Source organism: Ovis canadensis, chromosome 8 (genome assembly GCF_042477335.2).
Source record: "Ovis canadensis isolate MfBH-ARS-UI-01 breed Bighorn chromosome 8, ARS-UI_OviCan_v2, whole genome shotgun sequence".
NCBI classification, from domain to species: domain Eukaryota; kingdom Metazoa; phylum Chordata; class Mammalia; order Artiodactyla; family Bovidae; genus Ovis; species Ovis canadensis.
In genome coordinates, this window is record NC_091252.1 from 70,166,837 (window position 1) to 70,190,498 (window position 23,662).

The window sequence follows — 23,662 nt, forward strand, 5'->3', positions numbered from 1 at the left end:
CCGGCCCGCCTGGGAGTGGGACTCGGGGGCGCGGCGGGTATCCGCACCGCTGCTTCGCGCTCCCGGACCGTTAGTCCGGTCTCGCTCTCGAAGGCAGCACCCTTCAAGTGGCCCCCGAGGGGCCCCGAGGGCCCAAGCGCGGCCGTTCAAACTGGCGAAGTGTGCGCCTCTGGGAGTCCCCCGGGTCATTCCAGGGCCACTTGGGCGCGGAGCCGCGGAAGGGTCTCAGTCCTCAGGCGCCCGGCTTCCGTGTGAGCAGAGCCGCCGCCGCCGCCTCTGCCCAGCAGCCCGGACCCAGCCTGCAGCCGCCCTCTCCCTCCTCCCATCCTTCTTGGATCCGGCTACAAGGCTTAAAAGCCTCTCAAGTGCTTCCCGACTTCCAAGGCAGAGTCCTGACCGCAAACCCAAGTTGAGTATGGAATATCAAAGGGGCAGGCGACAGAAATGTGACCTAACCCCTATTATCTATCACCTATCTATCTATCTATCTATCCATTCTTTTACCTGTCATATCCTATCACTGTATTTTAGGACTAGGATTAGCATTCCTTCACGAGAGTTTGATCACGTAAGTTAACGCGTTTAACCGAAAAAGCGGTCGGACTTTTTCAAAACAGAAAATGTATTCGTCAGAAGTAGAAAACAATTTTTAGTTGTTGAGGACCAGCTTCGCTAACTATATTGAATGGTGGACCTTTTCTATGAATTGAATGAGCTAACAGAAGTGGCACGGTTTTGCCCCACCCCCACCCCTCAAAATAAAAACCCTAAAGTCCGTTTATATTACACTGTATGCCAGAAATTACGTACTCATGTGTAACTACTAGCTAAAAATGTACAAGGGATGCACAGTTTTTTCGAAATCTTTCTAGGCGGTTCTCAAGCAAAAGAAATCTAGCTTATTACACACCTTTCCTCACTAACCCCACCTCGTCAAGCCCTTAGGCAGGCCGGGCCGACCCGGACACCAGGAAGGAGGAAGGGAAAGTTGAGGAAGAGGCGGGGGAAAGTGACGGGAGCAGTGAGAGCCGGATATGACTGGCTAGCGAGGAACCCAGGAGGGCTCTGTCCGGCGGCGCTCTAGCCGCCGAGCGTTGTCTCTATGCTCCCCCGCGTCTGGTCTATTTATTGTCGCGGGGAAGCAGCGGCCGCCCTGTACCCGGAACAACAAAGCACGAAAGACGGAGCCCGAGCCTTCGGGGCTCCTAGCAACCGGCCGGGGCAGGAGTTCCATGGAGACTGGGGAGCGTGCTCGCCTCATCATCATCCTTATCCTCCAGCTTATCCTTCGCGTCCGCCGCAACCGGCAGCAGCGCTGCCGCCGCGTCCTCTGCCGCCGCCCGCTCTTCCCACGGTAACCCGGTCGGCGACCCTGGGCGGGAGGGGTAGCGCGGGCTTCGGGGCTGCCCGAATGCCGGTTGCGGGGCGTCTTGGCGCGGGGCGGGCTTGTGCGGAGCCGCGGGCATGCTGGTGATGGAGTGTGCGGGGGCGGATGCCTGGGCGAGGGGGAAGAGCAGCTCCGATGCGGGAAATTGGTCCAGCGGCCGAGGGAGGGTCCAGCTTTCAGGAGGACGGGGTGATATTTGGGGATCTCGTCTGGGATAACGGGGTGGGGGTGGGGCGTCACTGCCTGGGAACGTTATCCGGCGGGGTGTGGGATAAGAAGAGATATTTTTATTTCTTGGGTTAGCCACCACTGGGAAAGACTGGAGAAGGGAGATTCCCCATCTTTCTCTGTGGAGCCCTCACCCAGGGGACGAGAAATCGTGCAAAGATGCTAAAAGGGTCCGTTGCTTCCCAGAAAACTTCATGCGGCCTCGGCCGCGGCGGGAAGGCTCCCAAATAGCACCTTGGTCGTTCCTACTTTTGGCAATGCCTGCAGCACCTCCCCCCACCCTTTTTTTTATTATTATTATTAGTAGTAGTATTAACCAGAATTAGGCTTGATGAAGGATCTGAAACTGAGGAGGATAAAATGGGTAGGACGTAGGACTAAGCAAGGTTGAGAACCGGGGTAAGAGCATAATAGCCAGTAAGAGGTCTAAAAGTAAATTCGATTGGAAATGACGGTTTTTAAACTCTCTCCTTCTGCTGAGATGTGCTTCTGCGGGCTCTGTCAGTGTGTTCATTGCAATAGGATTCAGACCGCAGCCAATCCACGTCTGTGAGCTCTCTGACTGCATCTGTCACCTGCAGTTCTAGAGAGACACTGGCAATTGACCAGCGTGGGCTTGGGTATTTAGGGTTAAGAAGAGTGACTTAAAATTGGCTCAAGGAAAGAAAAGGAAACAAGCTTGGTGTGATTTTTGTTTGCAGAGAGAATGACATTTTCCGTGGGGAAATTGAAAAAGAGAAATATGAGAAGGTTTAGCTAATTTAGCATAATCTGCAGCCTTTTGGAAAGTTTGAGAAAATGGCAGTTAAATCGAAAAAGGACTTTTATCATCGCTCTGTAGTTGAAAGAATTATTCACAGCTGATATCTTGCTTACCAGTTTGTGCCATCTCTTTAGGCCTTAGGCCTCTGTTTAATGGTTTTATGCTTCCCAAACCTTTCTAGGTCAGTAAATGAGGTTTTCCTGTGGCATACTGAAATGGCCATATATGCATGCTACAGTAATACTATTTTTGTGTCCAGCGGGAACAAAGCTCTTTAGTTGAAGATTAAAGATGAAAAGAAAATTGATAAATCACAGAAGCAATGATGTCAACCGTGGTTTCTCTTTGTCCCTTACTTTTTTTTTCCCTCTTACTTTTCCCCTAAGTCTGGCTTGTCTTAAGCAAAAACGTTTCATCCTGATCCCCCAAACCCCTGCTTTTGTATTCTGCCCTCAAAGTCAGTCTCTGAGACTATCATGATCTGCTGCTTTGTGCTCTTGATTGGTTGATGTCAGAATCGAGTTTTTGGCTGGGTATTTTCATGGAATTGAGGTACAGCATCTCTTATTAAACCAATTTCGTATATGTGCAAAGAGGTGGCAGATACCTTTAACAGAGATGCAAAATATAAATACTGTATGTGTGTTAAGTTGCTTCAGTCGTGTCTGACTCTGCACCTCTTTAGACTGCACCCTGCCAGGCTTCTCTGTCCATGGGATTCTCTAGGCAAGGATACTGGAGTGGGTTGTGTGCCCTCCTTCAGAGGATCTTCCCAACCCAGGGATCGAACCCGCATCTTGCATTGTCAGGCAGATTCTTTACAACTGGCGCCACCTGGGAAGCCCGGGAGGTACAAACACTGGGAAACTTAAAATTGCATTTTAAACCTCTTGAGAAGAAAAACCTAATATTGTCATCTGTAGATTAGTGAGTCAAGGACTTTGGCTTACTGTCTTGTTTGAGGTTGTGCTGGGGGATGATGGCACTTGAGGTGCTGGAGGATATTCTTGGTTCATGTGAGATTCAGTGAGTTCCCTCTGCCTCAGGGCTGCTGTCACACTCACTTCATTTAGATCTTAATTGCAGCTGCCTCTTTCCTTTACCGCTTCTGTGTTTGAGGAAAAGGATTTAAGCCCCAGCTACCTCAGCTTCTTCCTTTATTAACAATCCCTGCTTTCCCTGCCGTCTGCTCCAATACTTGCAACATTTCGTGTTGTCTTAGTTCCTCTCTTCACCTAATCATGTCCCAATCAAAAATGATTCCTTATGCTATTTGTATTATTTCCGTTTCTTAGGGAGTTTTCTTAGGGAGTTTTCAACATATGTCCTTGGCCTGTGTATCCTTTTTGTTAACTTTGTCTGTTGCATTTTCCTTTTGTATCCCTCGGCTTATATTGAGAATGGAGTGTTCATGTCAGATGTTCCCTATTCATTCTGAACCAACAACTGTTGGTTGTATGGTATGACAGGTAAGAGCCTTATGCTGAGAATCAAGACTGCTGAAATAAGGCATGTAAAAATATTTGAACTTTTAGGAATAAAAGGTGTTACAGAAGTCCGAGTGGTAACACTGTAATTGAAGATGTAGTCACTTTTTTTAAAAAAAGATAAAGGATAAAGTACAGCTTGCTCTGTGTTGTTAATTGAACCTTAGATTTTCATAATTTGTACTCTAAAAACCTTGTCTTAACATCCAGCTTTTCAGATCATTTTGCATCTGAGTACTTGACTGAGATTATGCTTTGCCAAATTAGAGGGGGAAATTAAGTGAGTCCCATAATATTTTTTTATGTGTGGGAAATTGTCATATCAGAATTTTTGTAGATGTGTATATAGAGAGAGACTGTATAGCATTTGCCATAAAGTAGAATGAATAAGTAGAAAATTTACAGCTGAAAACTTCTGGAGAGTGTTCTTTCTTAGCATGGATGTGGCACAGTATTTAAAAATCAGCAAATATTGTATAATTTAGTTAAGTGGGTATCAGGGCTGTTTTTTGGTGAAGGCCTATAATTACCTAGTGATTGATTTCTTTCTGTTGCATCATAGCCCATGTGATGAATAATTATTGCTGTGAAAAATAAAGTAAATGGATTTTAGAATTGATAATAGTAAAATGTTTCCACAGTGTTCTCAAAACCTGTAGTGCTTTGGCAATGTAGCTGTTTTGTGGCATTTGAATTAATAAATAAGATTTCCTGAAATTTACACCCGTGTTTATTATGCCTTTAATATGTCTGATGCCATGTTGTATAAAGCTGTATTAAAGGTGCCTCTCATCAGGTGCGTTTTGTGCACTTGTAGATAGCAGGGAAATGACATAGGTAGACACCAAAACATGACAAACACAAATCTGAATTTTAAAGCCTGTATTACATGCTTCCTGGTGCTAGACTTACTGGTGTATGGATTTCATCATGCCTGGTAAATTAGAAGTTTCTTGGGGATCAGGACTGTAAATTGCCATCCTGTTATATGTTTGTGTGTGTGTGTGTTTTGAAGATTAATTAAAGGGTATACATATTTTATTTCTTTCCTTTCAGGGACTTATCTAGTAGATGAAGGGAACCGTTAGACATCTAATCTAATTAGTAATCTAATCCTGATGCCTAAAATTAAACTTTTATATTCGCTGTATATTCTAAGCAACAAAATTTCTCAAACATGATTAGGGCTTTTTTTTTTTTAACCAATTCAAATAATAAAAAATAATGGTTTACTGCTTTGAGTTAATACTGTATTTGCTCTTGTCCCATGACTGTCACTTTGAGTAATTTCAAAAGGGTAAAAGAGTATATTTATCTGAGGTCTTCCCAGGCCATGTAGACAAATTTGATTCTTGTATTGTGACACAACCTTTGATTCAGAAGAAAAATGGAGTAAGTATGTTTGTATAGTTGTGAAAAAACAAGATTCCAGAACTGTGTCATTAGTAGAAAGGAATCAGGTCAGGTCGTATCAAAAATTGTAGCCATCTGGTCTTTTCATGTGGTTAACGGGTGATAAAATTCACAATTTGGTTTAAATGGCTTGTTTTGTAATGCGAAGCGTGCTGCTGGGGATCCCACTAAATACTAAAAACAAAAACCATAACATAGTGAATAGTGAAGTCGACTCTTTGCGATCCAATAGACTGTAGCCTACCAGGCTCCTCCCTCCATGGGATTCTCCAGGCAAGAGTACTGGAGTGGGTTGGCATTTCCTTCTCCAGGGGATCTTCCCGACCCAGGGATCGAACCTGGGTCTCCTGCATTGCAGGCAGACACTTTAACTTCTGAGCCACCAGGGAAGCCCCTGGTGAATTCTGGGACAGTTCAAATCAGCCTTCATGTGTGAGTCCATAATTAAGCTATTTAAAATTCCCCCCCCCCCCAAAAAAAATGCACCATAAAACTTTTGACTGGCGACTTTGACCATGCAGTATTCATCTGTCAAGAAAGAATACTGAAAATCAGATTACATCTTTATGGACGGTTTTCTCAGGACCTATGTGGATGACTCTTGGTATTTTAATTGTCGTCATTACCATCATAGACTGCTGTCCATAGACACTAATACCTGATACACTTTTGTTTTGTAATTCAGTAAGTGAGAACTCAGAATATTTTAATTAAGAAGTCAGAGTTTGTTTTTTTAGTAATGAAATGGTTTCAAAGAATCAGGCATTAACTTTCTTCCTTCTGATAAATTACAGTTTTTATTGTAAAATCAGTTTTGATCAAAATCTGTTATACTTTCTTGAGACTAGGCTTTGTATAGCACTTGTGTGGACTCTGGATACAGGCTGCCTGTGTTCAGTGTGGTTGCGATGCTGCTTATTAGCGGTATGGCCTTGAACAAGTTTTTTCACTGCCTTCATTCCCCAGTTTCTTATCTGTAAAATGGGTTAATATTAGTACCACCTCATAGGGTTGCTGTGATAAGGAAGTGTAAAGCACTTACCACAATGTTGTGCAAAGTTAGCTGAAAAGATACTGGCTGGTGCTTGTTGCGGTGGCACGGTTAAAGGGGAACCACGTTATTTCTTTCAGTTGGAGGCGATTAAAACATTGAAACTCTTTGTAATGCTGCCTGTTGGACTCATCTCTGCTGTTAGGTCTTGGGAGGGGGAAGGACTTTTTGTTTTAATTTTGAATCGTCACACAGACATCTGGTTATCACTTATGGCAGATGGACTCAGTAAAAAAGAGACATCTCTGTTTCTTGGAAAAGGAAGGCCAACAAAGGCTGGTCTGGCACCATGTTGCAGCTATTGAAATGCTATTTCCCTGTGGACTTGACTGCTTGTTTAGTTGTATGGTACTTCTGAATAAAAGGAATAGACCCAATGGTTTCATTTAGCAGAATTAGTCTTTCTTTAGAATACACTATTTTTTACTTTAACCGTAGGTGATGGTAAACTTGAAACTTGCTGATGTCATTGTCAGGCCATTTAACTTGAGGTTTTTGTGTCAGTATAAATGTGCTCTTCATAGTAGGTTTCTTGTCATTTTAGAGGTAGCTGAAACTGCTGCTCTGCTCTGATAATACAAGTAGCTCAGGAATGACTGCATATAATTACAAGATTATTTGTTTATGATAAGGTTGACACCAAATACTGAGACTGCCTAATCAGGGAATAACCTGATAAATATAGCTTTGTTTATTAGACTGCTGTTGAAATGGCTAATTTTTTTAATGTTAAGTCCAAATGGTTTAGTTGTATGGACCTTTGAAATTATTGACTAGAAAATAAATATTTCTGCTTAAGTATAATAAATCGCAAACTGTTCTTTCCTATTTTTGGCTAATGTATAGGTCTTAGTTTTTAGTTGAAATAATATTTTTTATAAGACATGGAAGTTTATATAAAACACATTATTAAAAGTATGTTTTGCTTTCAATATACAGGGGTAAAATTTTATAATTCTTCCATATTGTGCAATTTTTGTTTTAGTTGAGTTTTATAACCCTCCCTCCCTCAGATTGGTAAATATGTTTGTGTTTAGAGGCGTGACTTTTGTTTTCCTTTTTGAAGAGAGTGACATCTAGTTGATACTGTTAATTTCATTGAGTACTAATAACTACATTGGCCACAATAGAGGAAGTATTGATGTAATATTGTTAACATAATTCCTAGATCTAGATTCTAGGAATTCTAGATCTTAAAAAATATTGAAATAAGCATAGAAATGATCCTGGCTGTTTCATATCTATTTTTTCATATATATATATATGTATGTGTATGTGTATGCACAAGTATATATCCTTTAATTTTAGATATTCTGAGGACTGTATTGGGAACTTTCATGACAACAGGCCTTCAAGGTGTCAGTACTATTGCCCAGAATAAAAGCTAGGTGTTTTATTCTGTCACATGGTTAATATTTCCCTGGTGTTGTCAACATCACTCTTTTTCAGGGACAGGTGTTGCCATCTTTCAGACATGAAGATAACACCAGTATGTAACCACAAAGTGCAGATCTGAAGATGGGCATTTGGTTTGTGAAGATGGCCAACACTTAATAGATCCTGTCATTGTTTGAACCTCTCTTTAGGTTCATGAAGAACCTGCAGCTTTTCTGAAACAAGAACCTATTCTTTTTAATTTGCCAAATACTTTTGTTGAGCCCCAACCCTTTTTTCTTTCACCTGCTTATGGCTGTGGTGAACATCTTGTATATCTCCAGTTTCTTGTATGCATGTGCAGCCTAGTGAGGTTGTAATGAGCCTCCCTTAATTGCTTGTGGGTTGACCGCATCCCAGGATGTGGCAGGTTAGGGTGGTGGTGGGAGCCATAGCTATGTAGAAGACACAGTCACCAGTTCATTGGACCTTCCTGAAACAGACTTGGTGTGCTCATCTCAAAAGTCTGCTGGATTTCGTAATTCAGTTCTCGCCTCTGTTTTGTTGGTGGGGGAGAAGCTGAGATAAGGGATGTGACATGGTTGAACAATTCGCAACTGATTAAAAAAAATAATGATATTAATCTGTGAATAACGCTTGTTTTCATCATCGCAGCAGCATATTGCCAGTGTAAATCTTGTAATCTTGAAAATTCCACTTCAATGCATAGTGTAAACCTACTTGGATAATTGTTCATTTGTCTATATATTAAGAATGCATGCCTTTAAAGTTACTCTTAGTAGGCTTTTTGTTTGGGGCCTGTTAAATTGGAAGAGTTTCAAATGTCTGAAACTATGTTCTTAATTTATCTGTATTGTATCCTCACTCTCATTTTGTAAAGAGAGGAATAATGGCTTTATTATCAAACCAAAGATTGCTGTGCTACAGGTAACTGACAGGGTAGCTAGTCTGTAACCAGCTATCCTGGAATGAATTTAGGGTATGAATGAATTAAGACTCTTGGGACTGAAATGGACAGTGTAGTTTAGGAAAAGGGAAAGGGACTAGGTACCAAAGTGCTAAGAGTTGGTCTGTGTGTTTTAATCAAAATAGTTCCTTCCTTACATCAGATATGTATTATATTTCTGTATTTGTGAAAACTGAAACACAGTTACCCTTTAGGACTTGGGGATTTTAACTAAAAGTGGTAATGACTTGTTAGACACTAGAAGCACTAAGTGGAACGTACCGGAATGTGAGATAAGAAAGTAATAGAATTCTGTTGGATAACTTGAATAGCTGAGGCTACTAAGATTCTTATTGTTTTACTGGAGAATGTTTCCTCTCCCCATTTATTCCCCAACCCCACAATTCTTTTTTTTTTTTAATTGAAATATAGTTGATTTACAATATTGTGTTATTAGTAACTTCTGCTGTACAGCAAAGTGATTCGGTTATACAAATATATACATGCTTTCTTATATTCTTTTTCATTATAGTTTCTCCCAGGACATTGAGTATAGTTCCCTGCTATACAATAGGACCTTGTTGTCAATCCATTCCTCCCCCACCCCCTTCCCACTTAGCAGCCGCCCAACTCCACAATTCTTTCAGTTGTTCTTTTGCATTTAATTCAGCAACTACTGATTGAGTTTAGGACCAAGTACCAGTTACTAACCCACATTCCAAAGATACACATTTATATTAAATTGTGCTCTTTAAGGATCACAGTACCTGCAGTCTAGTAGACAGTTCAGTACAGTTGGTGCCTACAGTCTAGTGGACAGTTCAGTACAGTCAGTACCCTTGCATTTGCTGTGCCTTCTACTTGGAGTCCCTTCTCTCAGTGTTTCATGCAACTGGCTCCTCCTTAACCTTCAAGATCTCATTTTAAAAATAATTTTCATTTCTGAGGAAGTTAAGAAGCCTTCCTGGATCACTCTGAAGTTTCTCTCATGTCATTTCCTTTATAACATAGATCACATTCTCTAATTACTGTCATTGCTTGTCTGTCGTCTGTTTCTCCCACTGGAGGACAACTGTCAGGAGGGCTCCTTACTTGACCATTTTATTCTAAGCAAGTATTTCTGAGGGGATTAATTATTTGTTTTGGATACATTGGTTTAGTGCAATGAATATGCCTAACAGATAGGAATCTGGATTCAATCTCTGATAGGTTAAGATTGAAGTAAAACCTCTAAATTTATGGATAGTGATTGAAGCCTGGAAAGCTTAAATTAAAAAGTATTTTAAGACAATGATTTATAACCTTCAAAGATCTTAAATCCTTTTGAAAATATGAAGAAAACAGTGGCCTCCTCAGATACATATCCAGGTTAGTGTGGATATGATTCCAAGGGAGTTTGCCCTGTAGAACCTGTTGTTGAGCTTTTAAGGGACTGTCACTGACTTCCCTGAAGAATTTATGATTTAAGAGGCAGACAAAGCACTATTTGAGATAGGAGGAGAACCTAGGAAAGGTGCCTCAGGAGCCAAGGATAGGGGATAGTGAGGAAGAATTTGGGGAATCAGGAGTTCCCAGTGCTTTATGCTCTGCTGCGGCTGCTAAGTCGCTTCAGTCGTGTCCGACTCTGTGTGACCCCGTAGACGGCAGCCCACCAGGCTCCCCCGTCCCTGGGATTCTCCAGGCAAGAACACTGGAGTGGGTTGCCATTTCCTTCTCTGATGCATGAAAGTGAAAGTTAAAGTGAAGTCGTGTCCAACTCTTCGCAACCCCATGGACTGCAGCCTACCAGGCTCCTCCGTCCATGGGATTTTCCAGGCAAGAGTACTGGAGTAGGGAGCCATAGCCTTCTCCGGCTTTATGCTCTGGAGTAGTCCAATAAAAGGAGGTGTCAGCTGTGACACTGGATTCAGCAAGGAGCAGTTCTTTTGTAACATTTCATCCCAGGCAGAGGCAGAAGGCAGATTGTGACAATTTAAGGCATGAATCCGAGTTAAGGAAACAACACATGGGAAACAGTGCAGAAATCTTGATGTTCTCTATGATAAACAGCCCTGATATGAGACTGTAGCCCATTTTAAGGACCTACTGAGAGGGAAATTCCATCATTTTGTTGACCTGTTGTGGTGTTTCAGCCCAGTGGTTCTCAACGGACTGCCCCATTAGAAACAACTTGGAAATGTTTTTAAAATCAGGGCCGTGCAAAGGTTAGTTAATCAGTATCTCTGGGGCTTGTACCTCTTTTATAGCTTTTATTTTGTTTTGGCTTTTTCTTAGAAGTTAAGAACCAGTCAGAAAACCTCCTTATCACTCTTGTATGTTCTGTGTTAGAACACTTTCTTGTACATTATCATCAGTTAACTTAGCTTACTGTCGTGCTAGTTTTAAATCAGTGCCCTGTAGTCCTTTTTACATTGAATTTGAATTCGTTTCTAATTCAAAACATTTTTTGTGGCTTTCTTCTGAACTTTAGCCGAGTTGTACACATTTGTCTTTTTTGAATGATACAGCCCTCAATCAGTGAAAGATATGCCCATTTCTGAGTAAAACAAGAAATTCTTAATGGTGCTAACATGTGGAAAGTATTCACTCTGTAGTCCTGTTTGCTTTTATTTAAATGTTGCTCTTTTTTTTTCCCCCACTAAATAGCAAAAACTGTTTTTTAACTAGAACAGTTTGAACTCTGTACACTGTTTTCCAAATAGCTAATTTCATAACCTTACCTTCCTGTTTTTAAAATGGCAGTCATACATGACCCAGACCTTAAACAGGTTGTCTCCATTAGAACATACATTTCATATGAAAGGTAAGCCTATAAAAGTGGTTGAAAGGAAACTGTCAAAATAGGAAATTCACCCTGTTGTGTTTTCACCTTGCAGTGCTTTCTCTGGATTAAATTCTTGATGAGCTGTCAGAAGTTGAAGCTTGAATCCTGCATTCACACCCTTGAAATAAAAATAAAATATGGAGAAAAATGATCTTTATGCATGCCAACCTTGACACCAGCCACAAGCTGAAAGAGGGTTTATTCAGTTTGTTAGCAACCTCGTGAATTAACATTTTTACTTGCAAAGAAAATGATAATCTTAAAAGAGTCTGCTGTGTTAATAGCATCAGTGTAATGACTAGATTAGTCACAAATTATAGTTACTTATCATGGGTAACTTGAGACAGATATCAAGATTCTCTATAAAGAGATAAACTTCCTAATTTTTTAAATGAAGCTTCCTGTTTTTTCAGGTACCTAGCTAGGTAAACATTAGCGAAATGTCTGTTTTGTAATTTGTTGTAGACTTGGTCAGACTCTTTCTTCTTGTCTATTCCTATCCCCATCTCCCCCATATTCCCACTGCCCCCCTCCGCCCCCCCAAAAAAAACCTGACATAGTCAACAACTACTTTTTGTTTTGGTTTGAAATGATTTTGTTATTGTTAGGTTTTTTTTTTTATTTATTCACTGTTAAATTTAGTTGTTTTCTAAATACTGATATCATTTACCAGATACATCGAAATTGTTTTATTTTTACCCTTGCTTTTAGACCTGAAACAACATGATCTGTTTTTGCGTTCCAAAGCTGGAGGACCACAATGAATAACTGGAAATCCTTTCCATTTTTGCATGTTTCTGTATCCATGGAAGATGAAGAAAGAAGATAATAATAGTAACAATAAGAAGAGCTAAATTTGAATGCTTACCATGTACAAGTACTATGCTAAATGCTCTGCATGAAATTTTAGTTTTCCCAACACTTGGCAGTAGGTGCTGTTATCTGCCTTATTTTACAGATGTGGAAGTTGAGGCACAAAGGCGTTAAATAACTTTCCCAAGTCATATGACTGATAAGTGGTAGAGTCTGGATTTAACCCAAGTAATCTGCTCCAGAGCCTGGCCTCTTAAAGCTTGTTTCTCTGTGCATGTTTGGAGATAGTGCTTTTTAATAATCTCAGGCTAACAGTTAACCTCTCACAGACACTTCATTGAATGCGTTTCATGCCTTGGGACCTATGCCAAGACTGGGGTACAGAAATAAGTAAGACTCGATCATTCTTCTGAGGAGCTTATTGTCTACCACGGAGATGCTGAAATATGAAATTTCACTGTAGTGTGAGAATGCTGTGTAGTGGGTCCCCTGGCAGCGTGGTCATGGGTCTCAGAGTGTTCATCATGGTCATGGATGCCCTGGCTCAGTCCTGGAGACCAGAGGTCTTAGTACCTTTGATTTCTTATTTTATCCAGCACGGCTTTAATTACCTTCTACATGTGGGTTTCTAAGATTTCACCTGCAGTCTAGACCTAGGCCTGTCCTCAGCAGTGGACTCTTACCTGATTGTCTGTTTCTCCTTGTGGATGTCTCACAAGTTCCTTCAAATCAATGGGTCAAAAACAGAATCCTTACCCCCTGCTCCTTTTCCCATCTCCCCTTGCAAACCTGCTCTGCCTCCAGAGTCCCTGTCCCAGTAGATGGTATCGTAGGCCACAAACCTGGAGTCATACTCCATCTCCATTTTCCTCTTCTCCATATCAGTTGCAAAGCTCTGTTCCCTCTGTCTCCTAAAGAAGTCTCTCTCTGACCTACTGCTTTGCCTCTTCATCCACCCTGCTCCCACTACTGTCCTTTCTCACCAGGACCGCAGTGGTGGACCTGAGTTTTCTGCCCTTTCTTGCCTTGCATCCCATTCTCTTGTTAAAGAAATGGCAATTATAGAGTCTCATGAAAAACAAATACATTATGTCATTTCTTGCTTCTCTTTAGCCCACCGTTATCTTGGAATAAATGTGAAAATCCTTAACATGGTCTGGAAGGCAGGACTTAACCCCTCCCCACATCTCCAGCCTGATCTCGTGCCCCTTTCCCTCTTCCCACTCTTCTTCACATCTGAACAGTTCACATTCCTCTCCTCAGAGCTGAGAATGCCTGCTGTCCCCTCTGCCAAGTCTTCCTCACTACTGGATCCCCATCCAGTAGGCTGGGGCCTGATGCTTAGATTACTGTTTATTGTTCTAGAACTGATTATGAATGAAGGTAACTTGTAGAACAAGTAGGAATGAGTGAAAATAGGCATTAATCATTTTTAGCTGAAGAAATAGCATAAGCAGGCAAAAGACTGACACTTCTTTACATACAAGCATTTATAAAACCAGTAGGATATCTCAGAAGGAGAATGAGCAAAGAATATGAGGCAGTTAGCCTAGAGTAAATTAACTATTAATATTTGAAAAGTTCACCTTCATTAGTGTTCAAGGAAAATTAATGAATTCAGTATTGCTATTTTTCTTAGCAAAAGTTGCAGATAAGATTTTTACAAAATCTTTTGTTGACTAGATGCAACAGCTTATGCATATGATCTCAACCCTGTTTAGTATATACAAATAAATATGTGGACTTAGCAGCCTAAAAACATGTGCCCATGTGAGCATAGAAAAACAGTAGTAATTATCACAGTGGTGGGACTATAGATGACTTTTTTATTTAAATATTTCTTATGTCATCAGAAAATGACATATAACCTTTAAAAATCACGTTAAGACCGCTTATTTGAAATACTAAGAAATCTAGCCAAAATAAATTTTTCTTTTACATAGTAAGGAATCTCCATGCCAGATTTCTTCATCTTTGAGTTTGAATCCCCAGAAGTTGTATTCATCAAAATATACTTTTTCCTCATATAATAGTACATTAGTTAAAATTAATGTTACCATTGACTAGTGTAATGTTACTTTAATAGAGCATATTATAATTTGTGCTGGAGAAGGAAATGGCAACCCACTCCAGTATTCTTGTCTGAAAAGTCTCATGGACAGAGGAGCCTGGTGGGCTACAGTCCATGAGGTATCAAGGGCTTGGACACAACTTAGCGACTAAACCCCACACTATTATAATTTGTGAGGTACTCACTAACCCCTCAAATCAGTCATATGGTGAGTAAATAGTGTTGTTTGTATTTTGCATATAAAGGTAAGAACAGTTTAGAGTCAGTCCTTGTCACATAGCATCCATTGTACAGTCCACACCTTAACACCCAAGTCTTCTTACTTCACAGATACATTTTAGTACATATTAAACTAGTGAAATCCTTAAACAGGCTACTGTTTAAACATTGTTAAAACAGGATAAGTATTAGATTATGTATTTTCAAATTGCAAAATGCTTAGTTGCTCAGTCGTGTCCAACTCTTTGCAACCCCATGGACTGTAGCCCACCAAGCTCCTCTATCCATGTGGATTCTCCAGGCAAGAATACTGGAGTGTGTTGCCATGCTCTCCTCCAGGAGATCTTCCCAACCCAGGGATCAAACTCAGATCTCCAGCATTGCAGGTGGATTTGTTTTTGTACTGGAACTTTTTTATGATAGTGTAAACTGGTGCCATCTTGGAGGCTGGCTACCATATGTACCATCTTTAACACATGGAAAAATTAAGTGAATGAAGGACAGGCATAGTAGATAAAGTATAAATATGGGATTGACATGAAGCAAGTAAGCTGATAATCTTTGTGTATAATGTTGTGATCTGCTGCAAAAAAGATGTAGCATCTTAGTTTTATGAAAAATAAGCCTATAGATAGACCGTAGTAATATTCTAGGATATTGTTTTTAGGGTTTTTTGAATTTTACACATTGACTTTATTATTAGTAGTAACTTAATTAGGGGATCAGTAAACAAAGGTACGCATGAATGGAAAGGTACAAAGTTTGAGCCAATGCATATCTGAGGGGTGTGTGAATAAATGATTTGGTTAAACCCTGTAACTCTGAGGTCAGAGACCTAGTTAATGCCTGTGCAACAGAAGTTAATGCTCAGGAGTTTGTTCTCAGGCTATTAATATTCATAGGTCTGGATGGTATTACTATAAGTGAATTAATGAATGAGTAAGTATATCTATATAGAAGACAAGGAAAGCCATATGTGGTCCAATTATGAGTGTTTAATGTATTTTTGCTATTAATGCATTTCTAAAGTGCTCGATTCCAATGTAAATCTATTTGGATAAATAGCATACAGAGATAAATACCTGGAAATCAGTGTTCTGCATTATTTGAGAAGTGCTGACTGCTTATTGAAAATAAGAAGATATGATCTAATTGGTTATGTCTGGGAGTAATGACGGAGAAGGCAATGGCATCCCACTCCAGTACTCTTGCCTTGAAAATCCCATGGATGGAGGAGCCTGGTAGGCTGCAGTCCAGGGGGGTCTCGAAGAGTCAGACACGACTGAGCTACTTCACTTTCACTTTTCAGTTTCACGCATTGGAGAAGGAAGTGGCAACCCACTCCGGTGTTCTTGCCTGGAGAATCCCAGGGACGGGGGAGCCTGGTGGGCTGCCATCTATGGAATCGCACCGAGTCAGATACTACTGAAGCGACTTAGCAGCAGCAGTGACTTAAGCACTCATTCAGAAAATCACCATTGTTTAAATCTTCCTCCACCACCTTTTAGGCATCATTACAGATATTTTCATTGACTGAAACATAAAATATACTTCTCCTTACCTATTTTTTAAATAGATGGTTGCTGGCAAGCATCAGAGTTATTTAAAAACTAGTACCTTTCTCTGTAATAACCTACAAGGGAAAAGAATCTGAAAAAGAATAGATGTATGTATATGTGTAACTAGATCAGTTTGCTGTACACTTGAAAGTAACACAACATTGTAAATCAGCTGTACTCCAATGTAAAATAAAAACTAGAGAAAAAGAGTATTTGTAATTTTCTTGATGTAGATTTTTAAAAATTGTAATAACTATTCTGATACCAGTCTTCAGAATTGGTATTTAGAAAAAGTCAGAGGTAAAAGGTAGATACATATGTAGTGAAGATAGAGGATGACGTCACCAACTCAGTGGACGTGAGTTTGAGCAAACTCTGGGAAAGAGTGAAGCACAGGCAAGCCTGGTGTGCTGCAGTCCATGGGGTCAGAAAGAGTTGGTCAAGACTTAGCAATTGAACAACAACAAATTATGGTTTTGTACATACTTTTTCTTTTACTTAAGCATTTGTTAACTGTTTTTTTGTAATATGAGTAGTATACTATATAATCCTTTCCTTCAGAATCCTTTCCTTTAGAATATACAAGGATTTTTGTGGTCAAGCATATTGTTAATGAAATTTTCTGCATGTGGCTAGAACACAAAAATGCTGACACCAAGAACTGTTGGTATAAAGTATAAGCTGTTGGGCCACACACAGAAGTGTCTTCATGATGTGATGTCACCAAGTCAAACAGACTTTGCATTTTGGTTGTCTGCCTGTGCCGTTGCCCCTCAGTGCTTCTAACTTTCTCTCTGCATTGCCCATTTGAATACAAGTGCTTGTTGTAGGAAAAGTGGGAAGTTCAGAATGGGTTGTCAATTTAACTAAACTACATAATAGTTCTAGACTGAAAATTGAAATGTAGTATGTAATTCCTAAATGTGTCTAGAGTATGTCTTCATCTCAGATGTTGGAATCTTGGGATTTGAGAGTTAGATGGGCATCTTAGAAGCCATCTAGTCACATCTTTTACCTAATAAAAGACTCATTCTGTAACAGTCCAGCTTATCTTGCCCTCCCTCTGTATTTTCGGCCACTTATCTTCCATGGGGCCTGCTGCTTTGCAGGTATTTGGTTTCTGGTGTGACTTCATAAGGTCTCTTCCTCTGGGCCTTCATTTGGATTTTTTGGTTTCCTTTTTATTTAGACATCTGAAAGCAACTGCTGTCTTTCCTGTCTTGTGCTAAATGTCCTGAGACTTTCCTCACACAACTATTTTTATATCTCATGCCATCCTGCTTTCCTCTGGATATCAGTGCCCTCTTTAAATGATAAAGTCAGGATATTCTAGATGTTTTAGTAGCAAAGAGGCTAGTAATTCCTTTGCTGTGAATACTCTATCTGATCTGGTTTTTCTTTAAAAAAAAAATATATATATATATATATATATAATTAACTCCCACATTGTCTTAGTGTGGCCTATTGTGAGGAAATTTGTTTTTCTTTTTAAACAGCTTTTAAAAATTATTATAGACATTGTTTAGACCAAAATGTAGGGAGAGCATTATATCCTTATATCCTTTCGCCTAGATTTAATCATTGTTAAGAGTTGAGGCAGTAATGTGGCATTTCTTTGTCTTAAAATTATACCTACAATCCAGATCTATTCTGTACTCAAATTTTCCTAATTTGTTTGGTTCCTGTGGCAAGATTCCAGATATTGAGGGGATCATCTGAAACTTTACGAAATCTGTTTGTTACTGAGTTCAGATAGTGATTCCAGACATGGCATTTTTCCCTTGACTATTTCAATATGCATGTTAAAAAATAAGCGTAATCGTCTGTATGACCACTGTATTGTTTGACCTAGCAAAATTAATAGCAGTTCCCTAATACTGTCTAATAGATTCAAATTATCTATCGTATTCAGATCTTAACACCTGTTTTGTTCCAACCAGGAGCCAATCAAGGACCATGGTATACAGAGGTTTTATTCCTCTTAATAAAAATGTAAACTTTATTTACATTAGATGTCATTTTATTGATACTGCCCCATTGCACTAGCCTGGGGATCTGCAAACTTTTTCTTAGAGGACCATATAGTAACTACTTTAGGCTTGTGGGTCTTGGGTCTTTGTCACAACTGCTAGGGCTTCCCTTGTGGCTCAGCTGGTAAAGAATCCGCCTGCAATGCGGGACACCTGGGTTTGATCCCTGGGTTGGGAAGATCTGCTGGAGAAGGGAAAGGCTACCCACTTCAGTATTCTGGCCTGGAGAATTCCATGGACTGTATAGTCCCTGGGGTAGCAAAGATTCAGACACCACTGAGTGCCTTTCACTTTCACAGTTGCTCAGCTCTGCCACATAGTCATTAAGCAAACACATGAGCATGACTGTTTCAGTAAGATTAAAAAAAAATCAGGGCCTGGCCCATTGGTTGTTATTTTGCTGACCCCTGCCTAACCTGTTATGGTCTGTTTTTGTTTTGTTTTTTTTTTCTATCAGTATGATTGTTCTCAAGTTTTGTGTCAGTTCATTAATACCATCTGGTTACAATAGTCTACCTGTGAATCCATTAAATGGTAATAGTTACCATTTAGTGAATACATACAGTATGCTATGTACTTGACACAGATGAATAGTCCTTACTTCTTAAAAACACCCTGGGAGATAAGATGATATTATCACCAATTTTTCAGAAGAGAAAATTAGGACTTAAGAGAGAGGTTAGGTAACTTACCCAGTGTCATATACCTGAATGTGAACACTAGGTCGGCACCCTGTTTTATAAGGTTTCTGGTGTACTATTAATGTTAAACCTGTGTGAAAGAAGACCCTCTTTGTAAAAGGCAGACTATTAGCCTTTCTCCATCTCGGTCGCAGGTGTGTATTGAGAGATGGTTGAGTAATCTGTTGGAATCAGGAGCACAAAATGTCTCTTTCCTAAACTGCTATTTGGGGAACTTTATAAAGAGTGTGCAGTTAGTTTGGATGGCATGTCTTGTTTGTAGAAAAGAAGGATCCCTAGGACACCACCTGGGCTCACATTGTGTTTGCAGCTGGACTGTATCCAGTCTGTCTCTGCCATTTCTCAAATCATGGAGAGTAGTTCTGTGGTTAAATCTTAGAGGACCCACCCACTGTATCCTCAGATCCAACTTGCTGCTGCTGCTCCTGCTAAGTCGCTTCAGTCATGTCCGACTCTGTGCGACCCCATAGATGGCAGCCCACCAGGCTCCCCCATCCCTGGGATTCTCCAGGCAAGAATATTGCACTGGGTTGCCATTTCCTTCTCCAGTGCATTAAAGTGAAAAGTGAAAGTAAAGTTGCTCAGTGGTGCCCGTCTCAGCGACCCCATGGACTGCAGCCTACCAGGCTCCTTCGTCCATGGGATTTTCCAGGCAAGAGTACTGGAGTGGGTTGCCATTGCCTTCTCCCAGATGCAACTTAAGTACCCTTAAAAGTAGCCAGAATTTACTTTCTGTATTCTCAGTTTTATTTTACTTTATTCTTTTGGCTTTTAGTTAGATTTTAGGGTTATTTTTGCTTTGTTTTCGTAACAATGTTTGTTGTGCCCTTTTAGTTTAAAATATCTTTCCTGGTGTGCTCAGTTGCTAAGTCATATCCGACTCTTTTGTGACCCCATGGACTCTAGCAGCCCACCAGGCTCCCTCATGTCTATGGCATTTCCCAGACAAGAACACTGACTGGAGTGGGTTGCCATTTCCTTCTTTTCCTCCTGGAGAATTTTAAATGTAGTAGTGTTGGCTGTAATTTGTCTTAAAAACCAGGAGGTGGCGATGTTTTCCAGTTGATGCTTTAAGGTTGTGGTTGGAATACCACCAGGAGGACCTAACTTGTCCATAAAAATCTGCTTCAACTCAATAGTGCATCTTAATACAATGCTAGAAATACGTTATTTCCTGAAGTAGGACAGCTTCAACTTTCAACTTTGCTTTTTATTAGAAGGAAATAGTTGACAAACTCATAGTTGGCATTTACTTGAGAAACAGGACAAAACACCTTGTCAAATCATGTCTTAATATTAGGCCTTGGGCAGTGGGGAAATTACCAAAGTCACCCTGTTGCCAGTTCTCTGAATAGAATAATTGTGAACATTTTGGCACTTTTAGTACATACGTAGATATATAAACCAAAATGAACTCTTATCAAATGTATGTTTGTTTTCATATTATGAACCTCTGTCTATATCCATGTAGTTATAATTTATAAAGTCAGTTTAGTAGTCTGTTGTATTAGACTATGCTATACTTTATTTAACCAGCCCCTTCTGCATTGGCACGTAGGTTTCTGCTATTAACAGAATTGCAGGATATCATCTTTATTTATACTTTGCTCAGTTGAATAATTTCTCAAGATGCATTCATCAGCAATGTTTGATGTTTACCAGTATGAGTAGTGGTATCTCATTCTTTTAAGTTAGCACCGTCCTCATTGCTAGTGATTTTAAGAGCTATATATGTCTAAAGATAATTTATAAATAAGTGGTCTTAAAAAAAATAATGCAAATGCAACTACTGTTAGAATCAAGGGATAGTGAAAACATTATATATCCAACTTCAGATATACTGAATGCACTTGGTTATCACTGCTCTAATGCTCATACAAGAAGAGAGAAAAAGTTCAAAACTGACATATTAAGCATCCAGCTTACTTTCCAATATAAGAAATCAAGAAAAGAGTAGATCTGTAGAAGGAAGAACGTAAGGCAAAAAAAAAAAATTAATAAAGAGGATCAAACTACCTATCAATAGTTTGTCCTTTGAGCAAACAAAAAATAGAAAAACTTTTCAGCAAGATTGATGATAGAAAAAAAAACAGGGATAAATGATACTATGATGAAGAGATAAGTATACTGAAGTTGAGTTTTTAAAATTTGTATGAAAACCATGAAAAATTAAATGCCATAAAATGTTAAATTTTGGAAGAACTGGAAAATTTCCCAAGAAAATTTAATTTGGGAAAACTGATCAAGGAAGAAATAGAAGACATCAAATGTCTTAAAACTCTTAAATTAAATTAAGCTTTTAAAATCCACAAAGGAAACAAGAAACAGGTCAAGACAGTTTTCAAATGAGGTCTTCTAAAACTGTCTTCCAGAGGTGGTTTTTTTTTTTTTTAAGAAGAAAGCAACCTAACTTGTCTAGTAAGTCTGATATCACCCATGATACTCAAACCAGATAAAGTCCAAGAAAGGATTATAGACAAATTCTGCTTACAAAAATAGATGAATTAATCCAAAATGAAGTATTACCAAGCCAAATCCATTAATGTATTTTTTTAAATGATTTATTGGGTTCAAGGATATAATGTGTATGTCATAACTTTAAGAGGAATATATGAGAATAATAAAACAACAAATTGGCGAGAATGGAGTTTTCTCCAGAGGAAAGGAATTGAGGACCTTATCTAGGAGAAGAGCAGGAGGGGAGACATCCATTGTATTGTAAATTATACTTTTTAAGCTGGATGCTAGGAACATAGATGTTTATTTTTGTCATTTATGTTGTCTTAAGTATTTTGTACTGTAGTGTTAGCAGGCTTAACAGCTTTGTAAATTTAAATGCCACTTTAAAATGGTGTTCTTTTTTGTGGATTTGCTGAAACCTATTTCCCTTGGATGCATGCAAACAAGTTTAAAAGTTTTAAATGTGTAAGCCATCCTGAAATATAGTAAAGAACACTACATATGCATTTTCATGGCTACTAAGGGGCATGTAGGGCTGCAGTCCATGGGGTTGTGAAGAGTCAGACACCACTGAGCGACTTCATTTTCACTTTTTACTTTCATGCATTGGAGAAGGAAATGGCAACCCACTCCAGTGTTCTTGCCTGGAGAATCCCAGGGACGGGGAAGCCTGGTAGGCTGCGGTCCATGGGGTTGCACATTGTCGGACACGACTGAAGCGACTTAGCAGCAGCAGCAGCAGGGAAGAAAAAGATTCTTAGCTCTTCTTCATTTAAATGAGAGTGAGTGGCTTTGGAACTGAAGTTTCAGGCTTGCTTTTAGTTTCTTTTTTTCTTTCTGTTACGTGTTTGTTTTTTTTTTAATAATAATGTATTATCATCAAGTAAACACTACTATGCTTAGTTTACCTCAGTTTTGAGATGTAGTAAACTAGTGGCACTCACTCTGTTTTGGATTCATTTTGCTTCTAACTTCATGGTTCCATTTTGACTTTAAAGCAGTTTGAACTTGACCTGAAGCACTTTCTTCAGGAGCTTTTAGTTTTGCTTTTTGTTTTTTTTAATTTTTCCATACCCAATATTAAAAAAATTGTAGTTTGGGATTCTAGCTAATGATAATTCTAATTTAAACTGAAGATTGAACTGTTGGATTTTCTAGCATTTATTCACGAAATAGTAATAGAACATTTTCTATGTATGAGATATGATGCCAAGTCATGGATGTGACTTTAAGATGTAGTCTTGAACCTTCAGAATATCATAAGTGAAATAGATGTTTAACTATAGGTACCATGAAAAGTGAAGTTGCTCAGTCATGTCTGACTCTTTGTAACCCCATGGACTGTAGCCTACCATGCTCCTCCGTCCATGGGATTTTCCAGGCAAGAGTACTGGTGTGGGTTGCCATCTCCTTCTCCAGAGGATCTTCCTGACCCAGGGATCGAACCCAGGTCTCCCACATTGTAGGCAGACGCTTTACTGTCCGAGCTATCAGGGAACTTCAAGGTACCGTAGGGAACTATAGGTACCATAGTTACAAGCAATTTGGAATATTTCTTCCCTACTGAGAATTAATTCTCCCCATCTTTTTTATAGCTGTAGCTGTGTATGTGTGTGTTTAAACTGTGTTTTAAAAGTTATTGGTATGTTTTAAAGTAAACAAGTGGGATCTGATTAAACTTAAAAGCTTTTGCACAGCAAAGGAAACGATAAGCAAGGTGAAAAGACAACCTTCAGAATGGGAGAAAATAATAGCAAATGAAACAACTGACAAAGGATTAATTTCCAAAATATATAAGCAGCTCGTACAACTCAATACCAGAAAAACAAACAACCCAATCAAAAAGTGGGAAAAAGACCTAACAGACATTTCTCCAAAGAAGACATACAGATGGCTGACAAACACATGAACAGATGCTCAACATTGCTCATTATTAGAGAAATGCAAATCACAACAAAATGAGATATCCCCTCACACCAGTCAGAATGGCCATCATCAAAAAGCATGCAAACAATAAATGCTGAAGAGGGTGTGGAGAAAAGGGAACCCTCTTGCACTTGTTGGTGGGAATGTAAATTGATACAGCCACTATGCAAGACAGTATAGAGATTCCTTAAAAAACCAGGAATAAAACCACCATCAGTTCAGTTCAGTCACTCAGATGTGTCTGACTCTTTGCGACCCCAGGGACTGCAGCATGCCAGGCTTCCCTGTCCATCACCAACTCCGAGAGCTTACTCAAACCCATGTCCATCAAGTCGGTGATGCCATCCAATTATCTCATCCTCTCTCGTTCCCTTTTCATCCCGCCTTCA

The 23,662-nt window shown here is 39.6% G+C and overlaps 1 protein-coding gene across 1 annotated transcript in view; it reads left to right on the forward strand.

The window, feature by feature from the left end:
- The first annotated feature begins 1,011 nt into the window (after positions 1 to 1,011).
- TBPL1 (TATA-box binding protein like 1) overlaps positions 1,012 to 23,662 on the forward strand; it is a 38,472-nt gene continuing 15,821 nt past the window's right edge. Inside the window, exon 1 of the mRNA XM_069598469.1 lies at positions 1,012 to 1,354. The gene's annotated coding sequence lies outside the window, so the exon portion shown is untranslated. The remainder of the gene's footprint in view (positions 1,355 to 23,662) is intronic.